General features: G+C 36.2%; 1 protein-coding gene across 2 annotated transcripts in view; it reads right to left on the minus strand.

Moving 5' to 3' along the window:
• The window catches only part of LOC139965551 (uncharacterized), a 33,796-nt gene that overhangs the window by 12,946 nt on the left and 3,489 nt on the right, over positions 1–17,361 (minus strand). The window lies entirely within an intron of this gene.

Here is a 17,361-nt window from a genome sequence, read left to right on the forward strand (position 1 = left end):
TCGTTTGCCAAACGAGGAAAGAGGCTACATGAACTAGAAAATCAATATGTAAGAAAAGATATGTATGCACTGCTAAGCTCACATGTGACAACCAGTAATCCTCTAAAATTCATTTGTTTACATTATTGATTATTACATTTATTACATTTAAAACATACCAGCTATGCCAAATATTGAACAGAGTGCAGCACAGTTTTAAATATAATAAGAATTTTCTTCTGCAACTGAAATTCCAATACTTCTAGTGACTGCACCAAAACTTAAACTACCAAAAAAAAAAAAAAAAAAATGTGCACATGTTTACACTTACCTATAAATATTCATGTTAGTCGAAGTAAAATGACAATTTTCTTGATTTGTTTTAATATGGTGCTAATGTTTAAGAGACATGAATCTACGATTGTCATTCGCTAACCGTGTGTCTGATTAATGAGTCATGCTACCTTAAAAGCTTCCACATATTGGATGCAATCCACTACCCACAATTTCACTAACAACCACAAAGACATAATATTGATCAATTCATCATCAGGCTTTTTAATAGATGAGATTATGAAGAAGAAAACAATCAAGAAGAATAAAAATGAATGGAGGGAAGAAAAATGATTATTGATAGGTGTACAATTTCCTTAAGACATGACTGAAACCAACCTGATCGCCAAGAACATGTGTCATCAACTCTGGGATATAAAGGCAGGATTCTGGCGGAATCGAGTATATTATAACAGATGATAAATCAAATACGCTCCAGGACTATCTGGGAGTCCAGAAAATTATCTCGGTAGTTACCAATGCATCACATTACGGCATCGCCGGGTCATCACAGAGAAAGAATGTAAATATCCTACACAGTACTAAAGCATACCAACACACCACAGAGTATATTTGTTATGAACATGCAGGGATGTAGACAGAGAAGGGAAAGGCAGGGGGAGGGGGAGGACGGTGTGTTTAAAGTGGTAAGGGATATATGTGACTGTTCAACACCAAAATTATGTATAATAGTGCTATGGATGGATGATGGATGATGGAGACAGGTAAGTGAAGGGGCATTTTCATGAGGGTTGGAACATGGATGATCTTGGTAATATTGGGCAGGGACAGGATCTTCTTAACTTTGTTGCCTAGTTTCTTAGCTATTTAATAGAATAAACTAGATAGCGTTTATGATTCTGAGGGGGAGACTGGGGGTTTGGGAGAGGGGGGGGGTCTGATGAGGCTTGGCTCAGTACTTACCGAAGACCTTGGATCGTTTACCTAACAGCCTCTGCGGACCACTGGGCACTGGCTTTAATAGTTTACCTACTTTGACCTTAGAGGTACATGGATATATGTACAAGCAACTTTAATTAAAATGCAACTAAAAATAAACCACATTTCAGGTAAAATACAAAAAAAGTCACAATTACCATCTAAACATCACAACCAATGACTGCCCTCTAAAGCACTGTTTAAATGTTCATAATTCACACCTTATAGTGCATACAGATCAGAGTGAATAGTCATGGCAGAAATTATAAAACTTACTGGTTTATATATTTACGAGTGACCCACTTACCTGTCTCCCCACAACCTATGCACCGCATTCTACCGTGTCTAGAATGCCCTGGTAATCTTTTAACACTGTACACCCTCACTGGCCCTAATGGCCTTCCTTCATTTTTCTACCCACAAAGTGTCTCACTGTGTTTTTCGGAGTTAGAAAAATTTTCGCGAAATTCGCCCGGATTACCTTGGATTTATACTCTAGAAGTTTCCTATCAGGACTTCTGCACTTCCAAGGATCTACAAAAAAAGTTGCAATTACCATCTAAACATCACAACCAATGACTGCCCTCTAAAGCACTGTTTAAATGTTCATTGTTCACACCTTATAGTGCATACAGATCAGAGTGAATAGTCATGGCAGAAACCAAAAATATTTGAAACACCTCCAAGAATAGATTAGTATTACAAACAATACCTCTGTGCAGGTAACTTCATTAATTACACTATATGCTAGAGGTTATCCACCGAGGTAGTCGTCATTTCTCAAAGGAATTACCTTAAATTTGATTGAAAAGAGATATAAAAAAAAAAAAAGGAGGATGGGAAAATTTGGAGAAAATATGGAAATCAGGATAATGAAATAAACATCTGTCCAAAGAAGAAAACAGTTAATAGATGATCTCGCTATAATCGCAGCAATTCCAAAACGACATTTAAGAAAGACCGATAATCGAACCGAAGACATTATTTTCTTATTTTATTGACAAGATCTACAGCTCCCACCGAAACTTATTAAACGACAAAACTACTTGTGATGGGCAATCCTGAAAGGGAAAAATACATGCAATCAAAAACCATAAAAAATTCAAGGATACTTAAGCCGTGATTCTTCTAAGTAGTAGGTGAAAACTTGAAGAAGTAACCTCTTTTTTTAACTTCAAACGAGTCCCCCCAGAACGTCAAACCAGGGGTGAAACAAAGGTGGCAAATCATGTTACAAACACGCAAGCATAGACATCTGAATAATAGAAGAGGTCAGTGACCTTACATAGGGTCATAAGGGGCGCAGTGTGAGAATGTGACCGGTTCTTTGGTTAGGGTAGATAGGATTGTGTAAGTAAAGGAGAAAGGCAAGTGAGGAGTAGCATAAACATTTGAAATTTAAACATTTTAGTTTTTTTTAATACAAACTAATTCAAATAATTGCGAGAAATAACATTCTTTTAGGTAAAACTCTCAGTAATCATTACCAGCTACTCTTTTTCCTTTTCCTTTAATATTCTTACTCAAGGTTGAGATTCTTAATTGATTACTATTGTTTTCCCTATCAAATGGGTCAGATTGTTTTTACTAAATTCCTAACAAATCACCAAACTTAATTAAACTGTTATATTGCTCTCAATGTATAGGACCATGTGAAGTGCCATTTTTAGATGGGAAAAGTACTCACAAACGTACTGAATCGTTATTTATACTGATCCGGCGTAACTGGACAGTGGGCAAAAAAAACGAGGAACCTTTTCGGGATACAACTAAGTTACTAACCCTTGGATGTTGTTAAGAAGCATTACTAAAGGAGTCTGGAGATTTCTATATCTCTCTCGCTCGCTATATTAATGGCAATATTTCAAATCTTCCATATCCACACAGTGCTAAGGGATTCTTATTATTGCAACATTGTAGACAAGGAAGCAAAACGTACAAGGCAAAGTGTGTGCAAATACCACATTCACACATTGCACAAAGTTTCTCCATACTTCAGATAATTCCTACAAACGAAAGAGGGACCCATACCCTTATAAATGCCAGAGCTTTCAATTCCAATGGCCGAGCTCTTGAACATCTATATAATGCTGTACATGTGATGTAGTGATGTACCACTACTACACAATTGTATAATTCCATATACTGCCAATGAACTTTGTACCAAAACTAACATTCTTCCCAATCCCCTCTGTCAATATACATTGAATACAAAAAAAGCAAGACAACTTCACTGGTTGCTAGTCATACCATCTAAGTATGGTAAGCAGTATATCTGTTAAGGTAATATACATACAAGAGGAAATGCCATAGATCTGTCAATATTAGCCTAAGCTATTAGCCTGTGTAAACCTAAACATATATCAGCTTAGGCTATTATGTACATCAGAGACACCATCTATATCACAAGAAATATAAACATTACATGGTTGCCATTGAAGATACAAATTGCATCTTGAAAGTCTGCCATGTAAATGTCATGTGTAGCAAATTTTCTACTCTTAGGACTTGGTTATTTACCTGTGTTTTGTATATATACTGACATGGCCTCCACAAAGGAGAGTCATTTCTTTATCATTGACCTGGTACACAGAGGAGTTGAGAGTAAAAGTGATTACTGCATTATGAACTTAGTATGATATGAATTACAGGGTTCTTTATTGAAAGAAGCATCTTGCCATGGCAACATACACTGTCAGCTTTCCAAAACAAGCCTCTATTTGAACACATGAATGCATATAATGATGCAACTTCAATATCCAAAGTCCAAACTATATTTTTCGGGCTAAGGAATTTCCATGTCTATCAACAGTAATTTTTTTTTAATGTTTTTGTTAGATGTGTACAAGTAAACTGCATGAACATGACATGTGTTATCATTACAGAAACATTAACATACATTGCTTATGTCTTGTAAGAATCGCTTACAATTTCGACTATACAGTCATTTTTATTTTGCTTTAGTTATAATGTCATTTAACATTGAAGAGCAAAAAAAAAAACCTGAGTACCAAATAATTTATAACACAACATGACAAATATCCTTCAAACAGTAAGGCAAGTTTACTGCACAATATTTCTTGCTTTTAGCATTCAATATTTCACACACTGCATAATGAAAGATGGCTTAACATGCTATATATACTCCAGTGTATGCCTGTGTATGCATTACTGTAGGCTCACTTCTAACACAGCTCGACAACAAAAAGTTTTACGCACGGTGACACAATTTGGCAGCAGTGACAGAGCGATACTGAAGGGCATGCTACTGAGTGCTACATTGGAGGAGAGAATATTGCATAAATGATGACAATTTCAAGTGGGGTACTGCATTAAGGATTGAATTTCCTACTGGCTGTTGGATTCGACAAATGCTTCCAAAAGTATGACCCTTTTTTCCCCTAATCAACTGATTGTAGAAAATCAGTTAAATCTTCAAAAATGTTTTTTTTTTAAATGGCTTTTCTTATAAGGAAAGTGTGGTGAAGATTTAAATCTGAGTATAAATTCAATGCTCTCAGAAAGAATTAGTCAAACACATAATTGCTAGTATGGTTTAAAGGAGGAGTCAAGCATGGTGCAATATCTACATTGTTATAATGTCCATTGTATTAAATTAATTTCGAACAACGATGGTTTTTGAAAGAGCTAAATGAAAAGTCCTTGTAAAAGAAAAGTTTCAATCATTCTGTAAATTTATCCTTAACATATCTTTTTGAAAAATTCCAATTTATTCCAATTTTCCAAAAATTCCAAATTCCAAAATTCCAAGTTTGAATACTTTCAATTCCAATTTATTCCAGCAGCTTCAATCATGCCAACATTCTATTTCTTGAGTTTAATGCTAATGCCTTCTCTTTGTTTTCTGTTCCTTATGTTTGTTGCAAATGTTAAGATACTAACTTCCACTTATGAAAAGATTAATACTTTTATCATATACATACATTTATACATAAATATTTATATGTTATATTTATACATATTTACTGTTGAATTTTGATAGCACAAATGAAAATACTAATATTGCACTGAACATTGATAAGCACTAACACAACCATCTACTATATATCAAATGTCTTGATGTTTTCTGTAGCACCACATAACATTTATTAAATGGGCTTGGTTGTGAAGTAATGTTCAGCAAAATATTCAATTCACTCACTTGCCACTTCATTATAACTTACTGTACATGCAAAGCATATGAATTCATTAAAAAAAATGGTGAGAAGCTGAAATGATCATCATAAATTCATCAAATCTTGACACAACACTAATGCTCAAACCTGCTGCATTAATTCCAACAGCAAACTTTTTTTAATGTACTATGATACCGTCACCGAAAATGGAGATTTTTTCCCCCCGGTTTCATTTATATATGAAATTTGCATTTAGAAAACCCCATAAAAGTGAATAATTTATATGAAAGGCAATATATCTTTGAATTTCTTCATGAATATTACATTGACTTTTTGATGGCTACTGTCTCTCAGAGACGATCTCTAAAGACAAAAACGGAGGTCATTTCTATCAACGATAAAAAATTGAATTCAGGCTATGACCAGAGATGAGTCATTTTGTAAGGCTTCATATACTATTATAAATATATATACTAATTCCACACTACGGCTGCACACTGACAAAACAAGCGGGCGCAGCATAGTTTGTATGACAGTCAAAGTCTGAGTTGATCAAATAGCTCGGAAAATGGAGTCAAATATTTGAAAGTTGGTCATGTGGCACCCGCCTCGTAGAAGAGAGGCATCTTCTATTTGATGGAATCCAAGGAAAACAACGTCAGAGCCACCCTGCCGCCTTCGGGGAGCCAAGAAAATGCTGCTTAGAATTTGTGGATCTGAGTAACTGTAAGATGGCTCAGGAAGTAGAGAGAGAGAGAGGTTTTTTTGCTAGGAGTCTATTGGCTGGATAATAGCAGTGGATTTGAAAATTGTTTTTGAGTAGGTTTGAACAGTTGCATGAATGATGATGACAGCTTTTAATGAATCAACAACATAAAAAGGAAAAATTTTGAGAGAGTCAATATTTAAAGACTCTCATTTTTGGTTCAGATGGTCTTGGCAGGGAAAACATTTATCTAGAGTTTGAAAGGGGCAGAGGATAGACAAAGTCACAAGGGATAATTGATTGATAAAATGTTTGGTAAATTTACAAGGGTATACTTAAGGGTTGGAAAGCAAGCAAATTGATGACATTTTCCGACATAAATCAATGGTGTTGTAGTACTTTGGCAATGAGAAATATTTGAAGGCTACAGTATATATATGTCTGCTAATATAGGAAGTATGAAGAGCAGACGGATGTGAATTCAATAAGATTGATAACTGGCTTTGGTTTAGAATTGAGCAACTTTACTTTTATTTTCTTTACTTTTAGTCAAAACTTGCAATGTGGATTGATTAGTTGAAACACTCAGTAAGAAAGGGTTATAGCCTAAGCTTTAAAACAAATGTTAATTTTGTATTATGTATCTATAGTTAGGCTAGTCTTCAATTGTACACAAAAGTTTGCAGTAAAGGCTGAACTTTTATTGTTACACCCTACTGATAGGATAGGATAGTACTGTACATAACTACAAAGAAGTTGCAGCAGTATTACCTAAAGCTGTAACTTGGTATTGTTTGTTCAGAACCAATATTGCTTGACTTTGATGTTTTTTTACCCAAATTGTGTAGGTTTGTCAGGAGCTTTGCCAATGGTATTGATGTATCCACTAATCCTATTGGCCTTTTCTCAATAACCAGATAAAGAAGGCAACTTATTGAGGTGGAAGAGGTTTTTTTTTTCACTTGTAAGTTGTGTATACTGAATAGGCTCATCATAACTTAACAACATAAGGTTAAAATTAAATCTTCACACAGTTCCAAAAGTCTATAGAAATTAAAGTTTATTGAATGCATTGTACAGACTACAGTGAAACACTCTTTCATCAGATTAGTGCTGAGTATACAGACAGTCTGTTGTTTTCAACAGCCGGAACTGATGAAAACTAGTGTTGTTTATTTTCGTAGGGGGTTTTTGGCCTGCAGTAAAACAAGTGTCCACCACATTAACTTCATTCAGGTATGTTCCTCACCGGGAGATAAACAAGACATCCACCCCACCCCATAGGACCACAGAAAAAAAAAGCGCATGCATGAAATCATATTTTCCTAAGATTTCCACAACAGAAGTTATCTTATAATATAATTATATATAATATACTCATGGGAAAATATTTTTAGGGTTGAATATTTAAATTAATCAAAATAAGATTGTTTACAAAAATTTTTTTTTCAGAGGGGCTGAGGTGAAAATTTGCTGTTTCCTTTAATTTTAGAGCCCTTCAGATGCAGTATATATATACAAACAGTGAAGACTTGATACATCTTGACAGCACATGCCAGGTTAAGTCCAATTCAAGGTTTTCAATATTTTAGACTACAGCTGAAAGTGTGAAAGCATGGTGTGAAACTCATCAGGAGGGCTTGTGTGTTAGGTTCCCCAACATTAACTAAATATATGTCATGCCAGTAATGTAAGTTCTATCCTTTTAACCACTTCATGCAGTTTTAGCAGGTACATCTATGTGTATGTATATATGTACATAACACTGCACATCAGGGAATATATAATGTGTGGATGGATATGTTTAACTGTGCATCTCTTTAGGGGCATTAGGGCTACATACTGCATGAGCATGAACAGTCACAGTGTTGTGCATAAAATTTTACAGCACCGTGCCTGTGTGTACAGTGTACATGTGTAAATTAAACCCAACATACTCAGAGAGCTACTCTTTAGTTATACCACAGGATACTCCCAGTATATTATGTTCACTGTTCAATAAACCTTGGACACAGGACAGCTTTGGGACTGGGAGGAGAGGGAGACAGTTTGACTTTCAGCTAAATAAAGCAATATACTTAAATCTAATATTTACGTATTATGTTACAGTATATACAACTATTACAACACATATATGACACAACTCTAAATTGACTGCTTTTCTTTATTCACACTGCACTGTGCATGGATTGTATTACAAGAAAAATATGTAAATGACAGAACACTCCTATCATTCCAATTCCATTGCCTCTCAATAGTGGCCATCTGACATTATCTGTTCATATGATTCTTGTGGTTTGGATATGTACCTGGAGTACAATGCACATGGAGTACAAATTGAACTTCAGTCCCATACTGTAACACCTCCACCTCAGTCCCATATTGTAACACCTTCACATCACTCCCATACTGTAACACCTTCACCTCAGTCCCATACTGTAACACCTTCACCTCAGTCCCATACTGTAACACCTTTACCTCAGTCCCATACTGTAACACCTTCAACTCAGTAACCATACTGTAACAACTTCACCTCAGTTCCATACTGTAACAACTTCAACTCAGTTCCTACTGTAACAGCTTCACACAAATCCCACACTGTAACACCTTCACACAAGTCCCATACTGTAACACCTCCACCTCAGTCCCATACTGTAACACCTTCAACTCAGTAATCATACTGTAACAACTTCACCTCAGTTCCATACTGTAACAACTTCAACTCAGTTCCTACTGTAACAGCTTCACACAAATCCACACTGTAACACCTTCACACAAGTCCCATACTGTAACACCTTCACCATAGTCCCATATTGTAACACCTTCACCTCAGTCCCATACTGTGACACCATTTCAGTCCCACACTGTGACACCTCCACACAAGTCCCATACTGTAACACCTTCACCTCAGTTCCCTGCTGTAACACCTTTACCTCAGTCACATACTGTAACTGTAAGTACTGTTCAACCTAACTTTCACTATTACGGAATGCATAACTAAGGTTATGCTATAGCCTTAGATCTGTGAAGTCATGCATGGGATTCTGGGCTTACATGGCCTGCCCATCCCCCATTCCAACCCATCACAACCCCATTGGTTTTAATCTGTCACAACAAACCACATCTTCATGTCAACCCTCTTAGTGAACTCCTCTACATAGCAGATCTATGATGTAATTAATACCACATTAAGCTATTTTATGAGATAATCTTTATTGTTATTATATCATAACTGGCCAGGTCTGTTATATATCAGGTGATTAGGAATGACAAGTGCATAACATTCATGATCTGGAAATGATCATCATTATTATGTCTGTCAAACCTGCTTAGATGAGCAGAGTACTGAGTCCTGATTCAATGAATAGATAAGGTCTCTCTGCTATCTCTCTGCTATATAACAGGAATTTGTCAGGCAAAAACTATTATATCTGTGTAATAGAAAGCAGCTTTCTGAGGTGATAGTGCAACTTGAAGCTAACATTCCATAACAATGTTTTCTATGAATGAAGCTGTAGTTTGAATGGATGGTGAGCACTATCATCTTAATGTATCACACTCCATTATAAACTGAAGTTGCAGTTCATCAATTTAGTCTAATAGACCTTGTGAGACTGAAATTGGAGTTTTTTTTGTACAATTATATATGTGTTGATACAACATGGCTTGATCGTAATATCAAAAGTTAAGTTACAACCCAGTTTAAAGGAATGGAAAGTAGAGGGGGTGTGGGAGGGGGTGTGGGAGGGGGCACTATAGGGATGACAGGATTCAACATGGTAAAATTCCTTCTTTTTTCCACACTGCATTCAGTTAGTCAAATGTGTACAATATTTACTAGTTACTTACAGAATATTGTATTTTGGTTTGGCCGTTTGGCTTGTAGTTGTTGGATGACTTATACAACTGTTTATTCTGAGTATTATTCCATGTATTGTGCAAGTATCAATGCCCACACAGTGCATAGCATATCCAGTTTCCAGTGGTGCCAACCAGTTTTCATTATAAATCTTATACACCCACCCCAGCAGTACAGTAATAATACCTGCATGCTGAGATTATATATAACTAGCCAATAGAATGAGGTGTCTAAAGGGTGACAAATCACCCACAAGTTTTGTAGAAGCCATTCATTGGTTAGTCATTTAACTTTTTAAATCCTCTAAGTACAATTCATTGTTATCAACCAACAATGCAATGGGGGTAACACTATTGAATAGTAGTAGTAGGTGGGTGAATCAATCATACACAGTACAGTAGGTTGAATCCTGACCTGCTGCCTGTTGATCCTTATTACCTCAGATATGTCAACACAAAGATGATTTATCGCCAAAAAATCGGTTCCTACAGGAGGAAAGACTGATTTTGACCTTTTTGCTCCTATTTGGAAATATTTAATAAACGTTTGCTATTTTTTTCTTCCGTTTTTTTTTGTCAGTGTCTTTTTTTTTTTTCTGAAGAGATTATGATTGGGAGAAGCACAGGCTGCCCTAAGGCAGCTAGCTCTACAGAATTAAACCACTCAAATCTGTACAGCAGAAATGAGTCTGACATCTGTATACTGTATTATGTACTGTAGGTATATCTATATATGCAGCAGCAACTATAGTACTGGCACAGTACATGTAGTGTACTATAGGCAGCACATATGTGTTAAGTTAAAGTGACAATATTTGACAATGTCAGAATCATGCTTAGACTAAAAATCAACAAATTCCCAATTTTCCTTTTCCATCCACTGCTAAGGTCCCAAAATTATGACTTTATTCACAGAATATAAACTGAGAGGATAAGAAACATCACTGAAAGTATCAGATAATTCATGTTTGGGTGAAAGTGGGAAACCTGTCAAAACAAATAGCAAAGTTCTGCAATAGTTAAGGAACTTTGGTGACAATGTCTGTAGTCTGTAGACAGAATGTAGTGATAAGTTTCATTAGTTGCTAAGAAAGTACTTTGCTTTGGATGAACCATTTGACCAAACCTTCTTAAGATTTTACTTGCAAATTAGATTGCAATTGATCAAATGAGGATTCCATCCTAGATAAAAGGTTGATTAATAGCGAATTGAGGAACTGAATTGGAATCGATTCTCAATAAACAGTATAGTATCAGTATTAACTACTGTACATATTTTATATATATTTATATTACAAGAAGCAAATTGGAAGAAATAAAATCAAAAGTTTTCAAGTTTAACTTCCTTTTTTTTAAATGAAACTTGCTAATGTCATGTAATCATTTTAAAATTGAAAGCCAAAATCAACTCATGTCATGAAACAGGGACTTGCTTAGTCTATTGAAGTTCATTTTGGATAGGGAGTATTATCTCAGGAGGGTAATCTCAGTGTTTAATACCGGTGCCTTCCAATCATAAGGTCCCCAGTTTGAGTCACTCCCAGATTAATGTATGTCGTCCAGTTACAGAGTTGTTGACAATTGACAATTCATAATCAGGGACGTTAAATATGAATCTAAGAGACTGACTTCGGTCAGCTTGCGGCTTTGATAAGCCAATGAGGCTTCTTCGCGAGTTCCTGCATGCAGGAGGATCTAAATTACATACATACAGTTGGGTTGAATTCACTGTTATGTCACTGAATGTCTCTTTCGCCAAACACACATAGGTTGCTTTCTTCAAGTACAATACCTCCGGAAAGAAGGGCTATAGCTATAAAATCTCCACATATCTGTGGTATTTTTTTAAGTTGCCCCAACCAATCAGTTGGTAATTCCTACTTAAATTAAGTACACACAGCAGTTTGAAGATACCCTCAGGCATCATTGAAAAAAAAAAAATTCCACACAGACAAAACTATTAAAGATTTTCATGGTATATGTGCCTGTCAATCACCCAAGAAAGAAAATACATGTTCACATACATAGACAACCCACACACTGTATCTCAGTGTGGGTCAAGCTGCCCAAATACCACATAACATAAACCAATGAAATTATTTTCAATTTCAAGATTTTTAGCTAGCGTGTCTCTAGAATTTGAGCTCAAATTTTCAAAAGTTTTAGCCTTATGGAAGCAAATCATCCACAGCAAGCTGACGGAGAAATTGCACCCCAATTTTCTTTTGAAATCTGAGAAAACAAGAAATTGCAATTCTGAAATCTGGCAGTTTTAGATTTAACAGCTGTATCAACAAAGATCTTAAAAATTAGATTAAAGGGGTGGGTACTCACAATTCCAGTTATGGATTTTCATATTAAATGGCTTTGTCATCAGAGTGATGCCAAAGTTACAAGCCGATACAAACAACCACTTTAAGATATTTTTAGAAAAGTGACCCAGGATAACGTCTTGAACTCAAAGCCAAACAACTGGATTCCCTCTCAACCCCAGTCCCCTTACATCGAGACGTTTACCAAATTATATGATGATGACATAGTTTCATCAAGTGAGGCCTCTCTATCACAATGTCTCTTGGAATAAGGTAGGTTCCTTCCACCTAATGGTCTTTTCCAGTTATTTATCACGGTTTTATCTGTCTCCTGGCAAAGAAATCCGCTGTGATTTGTCACTGGGGTGTTGACAATTCTCTTCCACTCCAGGTGTGCCTCTTAGAGCTCTAAGTTTTTTTACATTTTAAGCACCAACAAAACATGCCAAGCCCAATTAACACTGAAGAAGAGCCAGAATAGAAGACTCTAAAAAGCTTCCTGAGTTGATATAAATAGCAAAATAAAAGTCCGCCATTATGCTAAGTAAGTCATCTGTGAAGCCTTGAGAGAACAGACACAGCAGCTCTTAGTACCTTTTGTGGGTTAAATCGTCAAAATGGATTTCTGGTTGTTAGATCTAATGCTACAGTACAGCATGAACAGCTCCCTGACGTAAACTGCCAGGCTCGAAGGCGGCAAAAAAAAAATAAAGGGAAACAAAATCTGCCCGGCAATGAGAGCTGTAGCTTTGCTGATAGAATTTTTTGAACACTTAAATGTGTGTCACCTGCGAGAAAGACACATTTCTTCAGCTTAAATATATGTTACCCTCCTAGGTGAATCGTGAATGGGATGATAGCACTGACATTTTTGACGAGTCCACAAGTACTCAGAACTGTAACCCGGCATTTGCCTGCAAGCTACCGAGTGCTAGTTTCAAAATTTTCTATTCCAGCCAAGTTATTCAATCCTGGCTGTCTATTAAATTCTGCCTGTTACAGTTACCAATTAAGACTAGAGAATGCGTACACTTAGATCATATTCAAAATTTACCTGAGTGGTAATATTTGACCTCTTGTGTAGAATTAACTTAAACTATTCTGCCTGTCTCTCGTGTGGTCAGAGAAAGTCACTATCAAATATATTGAACGGTTGTTGGAAATACCTAACTTTTACATGTACCTCCATGTGCCATTAGTATTTTGTATTGTTGGACAATCAATATTAATATAGGTGTAGGAAACAGGAACCTAGTTATGGCACATAGGTTACAAGACCTGCAAGTGAGTAGGGACAAAAATATATTGCTTAGCCAATCATCAAAGCACTTTATTTAGACCGTTAATATAATATTTAGAATGTGGTGAAAAGGAGCTAGTTATAGACAGGGGTGCAACATGGACATGAAATACTCCATTGTTATGCCGTCTTGTGCTTAAATGTTGAATAGTGCGCAAGAGGTGCTGTTTTGGCCGCCATGGCGGTAAAATGGAATCATTTCACTTTAATTTTTACTTAATTTAATAAATCACTGTGCATGAAAGAGACAGGTACATGAGACATTAGGTGTAAAAAATAAATTCTGTCTCGCTCATTAAACACTAATAAACTTCAACCGACATTGTCATCATATCCGTGATGGAGACGTATTGTAATACTGTGTGATCGTGGGTACCACTGCCATGGCTATAGTACTTGTAGTGTAGTATGTACGAACTGTACCTTATTAAAGAGAGAATAATACATGAAAGGTGTTTCAGTGTAGGGGATTGAGTAAAATAAATGTTAATGTTAGCACTTTGCAACTAAAATCAACATTAAACTGATATTAAGGAGTTCTAATATCATGCCTGCTATAAAAATAATCTTAATATGAATTATGAAGGTATCTTACTTAAATCTACTCTTGCAATATCTTTCCTTATCCTAAATCTTATCTTTTAGTGATGACAAAAATCACAAATGATGGATCTAAAGAGTACACACTGCCACTGATAACGTACCAGATTGAAATAGCAAATTGTAAAAATAAAGCTGTCAAAAGTGTAATGGATTGCTTTGATCGGTTTATCCAGACATATTATGTACACTAACAATGATAACTTACTCAGCCACAGCAGTACAGTAATATGAAAGAGGAAATTTATGAAATGTTAAGAGGTTGGAAAAATAGAACTCTTTGCATTCAAACAGTCTGTAATATCTACTTCAACAGCTAAAATAAATATTTGATTTATTTGTTATTTAAATTTGTTCTGCACAATGTCTGCCAATTGGTCCTTAGAAAAGGGTAAAACACACCTGTCCTGTTGTTGCGTACACATATATACGTGTTGCATCTAACAAACATAGGCATGTATTGTATGATAGCACAACAGGGAAGTTTATGTGCAATACGGAACCAGAGAACCAAGTGCAGTAATATAATTAATACAGAGGAAACCTAAGCCTGTCTTAATGTTATCACTGTCCTGTCGTATGGAACTAAAATTAAATTTCGGTATTTTACCCACAAGCACGTTAAAATCTGTATTTAATAATTATAGGCCGATCTGGATACACGAAGACCAGATCTACATTATCAGATAGCCTAATTAATTGATTTGAACTTCCAATGAACACACATGGAGATGACATACACTCTGACCAAGGCAAACTGACCAATGCTGGAGAGCAATTTACTCCTTGACCACATTCCTTGGATGCCACGGAAGTTTGGAGCTACGATTTTAAGCGGTTAATACTTTGGCTTTCGTGGCCCCCCCCCCAAACACACGCACACATGTTTGGACGCAAACACACGCAGAATTTCACTCCTCTGTTATCATTACAATTTGATCAAATTATGACAGTTGATAGCAGAGGTCATACAGTTATCAAAATTGTGTAAATTGCAAATTATGGCCTTTGGGCCTCCCAGCTGCACTGATACAGGGAGACGGATTGAGCTAAGAGTTCACTGAGTGTCTGAAGATGTTATTTCCTAATTTATGCAGAGGCACGCAGCATTTTGCTTTCAGCAGGGGTCTCTCTAGAAATAGTGACTCCATACATGTGTACAGTATGCAGTGTGCTAGATGCATGTGCACAGTGTGTTCAACACTGTAAGGCATCGTACAGTACTGTTTTGTATAACGTATTCATTACTGTACCCTGATCCTACAGAATGTTTTCATACTTTACCTCTAGAGTTTGAAAGGAGTGATAACTGCCAAACTTTGTTGTGGATTGTTACAGAGGTTTTAATGAATTAGTAAACGAGTAAGTACTACAGTTGCACTTACTATTGAAGATGTAATTGTACGCTGCCTACAAATGACGAAACATAGAGCTGCCCGGATGGGATCATTTTGGATAAAAACTGTTCGAATCTGTTAACCGTTGACCATAGCCACAACTGTTGTAGATTCCCTACAAACAAAATTTTGTTCCCTTAAGGTACTGTACAGTTGTTGTGATGAAGATTTTCACATTAACCCTTAATACTTTCCATATGAAAGGTGTGCAGCTTTAATTTTCTTGCTCTTAATCTCTGCGGCCACTATACAGTTAGTTTACTGTCTGTCAAGTGAAAATGTTTGTGCCCCCCCCCCCCTTACTATAAATACCATCATGGGTGAAAGTATGTTGAGCCCTCTGCTCAAGGTTCAATGATACAGACTTCATGGTCAAGTTTCCTTTCAAAAGATAAAATATCTTGAATGTCCCTAGATGTAGGGCCCCAGTAGGCTTGGAGAACAATTGTCTCTCTTAATATAAAGCTTACTTGTTACAAACACACAGATCTATGCAGTGTTACAGTATAAAAGTTCCCTTCATTTTGATAAATTTATCTGTTGCTAATAAAAGACCTTTACAGCACAGTTGGTGGCACAGTTACACTGAGATTTTGAGTTCCAAAATTCCTATTACAGAACAGTCCATTTCCTGTGAGAATTAAGCTACTGACCCTAACATGATTTGCACTATTATGGTGCAAATTATTGTTTAATACTCATAAATTTGTCACAAACTTTTGATTTACTGCAAGAGAGCTGCCAGTCAGTAGGAGAAGTCTCTGTGGGATTGGATTGTTCTCTGGTAGCAAAATTTCAAGCTTTTGGGGATTTGAGGTGAGGCCATATCAGGTCAGTCACAATACCAATAATATGATCAGCTTTTAAAGTACCATAGAGATTGAGTGAGTAGTGGATAGTGTATTACTTATCAACTGGTGCTTAGGTTAGCTAAAATTGAGTTTAGTAGAAGAAAAAAAATGATCAGGAGGTTCAATCAAGGCCCCATCAAGGACCTTGTGGGAGAGGGAAAAAATGAAGACACAAAAAATCAGACCTGACTTCAATACTTAAAGTGCTTGTCCAAAGCATTCTTAAACCCATTCACGCTACATGCAAGGACAACTTTCTCAGGCAAACCATTCCATTCATTCACAACCTTATTAGAAAAACAGTTATGCGGAATATTAATCCTTACCTTAGCTTGTACCACTGCTGACTATCACCTTAGCTTACTGTACATTATAAGCATTATAAATGGACCTGACTTGCTGTAGGTTTTCAACCATACTTTAAAGGAGGTTGTGACCTTCCCAAACGCTTTCTGACATTGAGGAGTGCTAAATTAGACGATAAAATCCCTTATGTACAGAAACGAAAAGCTCAGCATGAGGATGACCATAAATGCCGATTCAATTTTTTAACATGGATGACCATTTATTTCACAATCTAGCTTATTTGGGAATTTAATAAGTCCTGATAACTAACAATATGGAATGTTGATGATTGGTTATCCAAAGTAACACTTTTTAACGATGTGTTACAGCAACTGTGCCAGCAACTGCATTTAATACAGCAACTGTGACAATACAATTGAAGTATGTTTTGTTCAAAATGTAAGAATTACAAGACAGAACACAAACCAGCTGCTTAAAGAACTGTCCCGAGTTATAAAATAGTCCAGATGAAACCTCAAGCGCGCACACAGCCTCGTAGAGACTTAACAGGTCATCAATATAGTTAGCAGACTGTTCCTTAGAACTGCTTCTGTCCTTGTTTTTGTGTTTGGGACAATCATTAGGCCTACTGCAGCATGAGCCCA

Source organism: Apostichopus japonicus, chromosome 3 (assembly GCF_037975245.1).
Source record: "Apostichopus japonicus isolate 1M-3 chromosome 3, ASM3797524v1, whole genome shotgun sequence".
NCBI classification, from domain to species: domain Eukaryota; kingdom Metazoa; phylum Echinodermata; class Holothuroidea; order Aspidochirotida; family Stichopodidae; genus Apostichopus; species Apostichopus japonicus.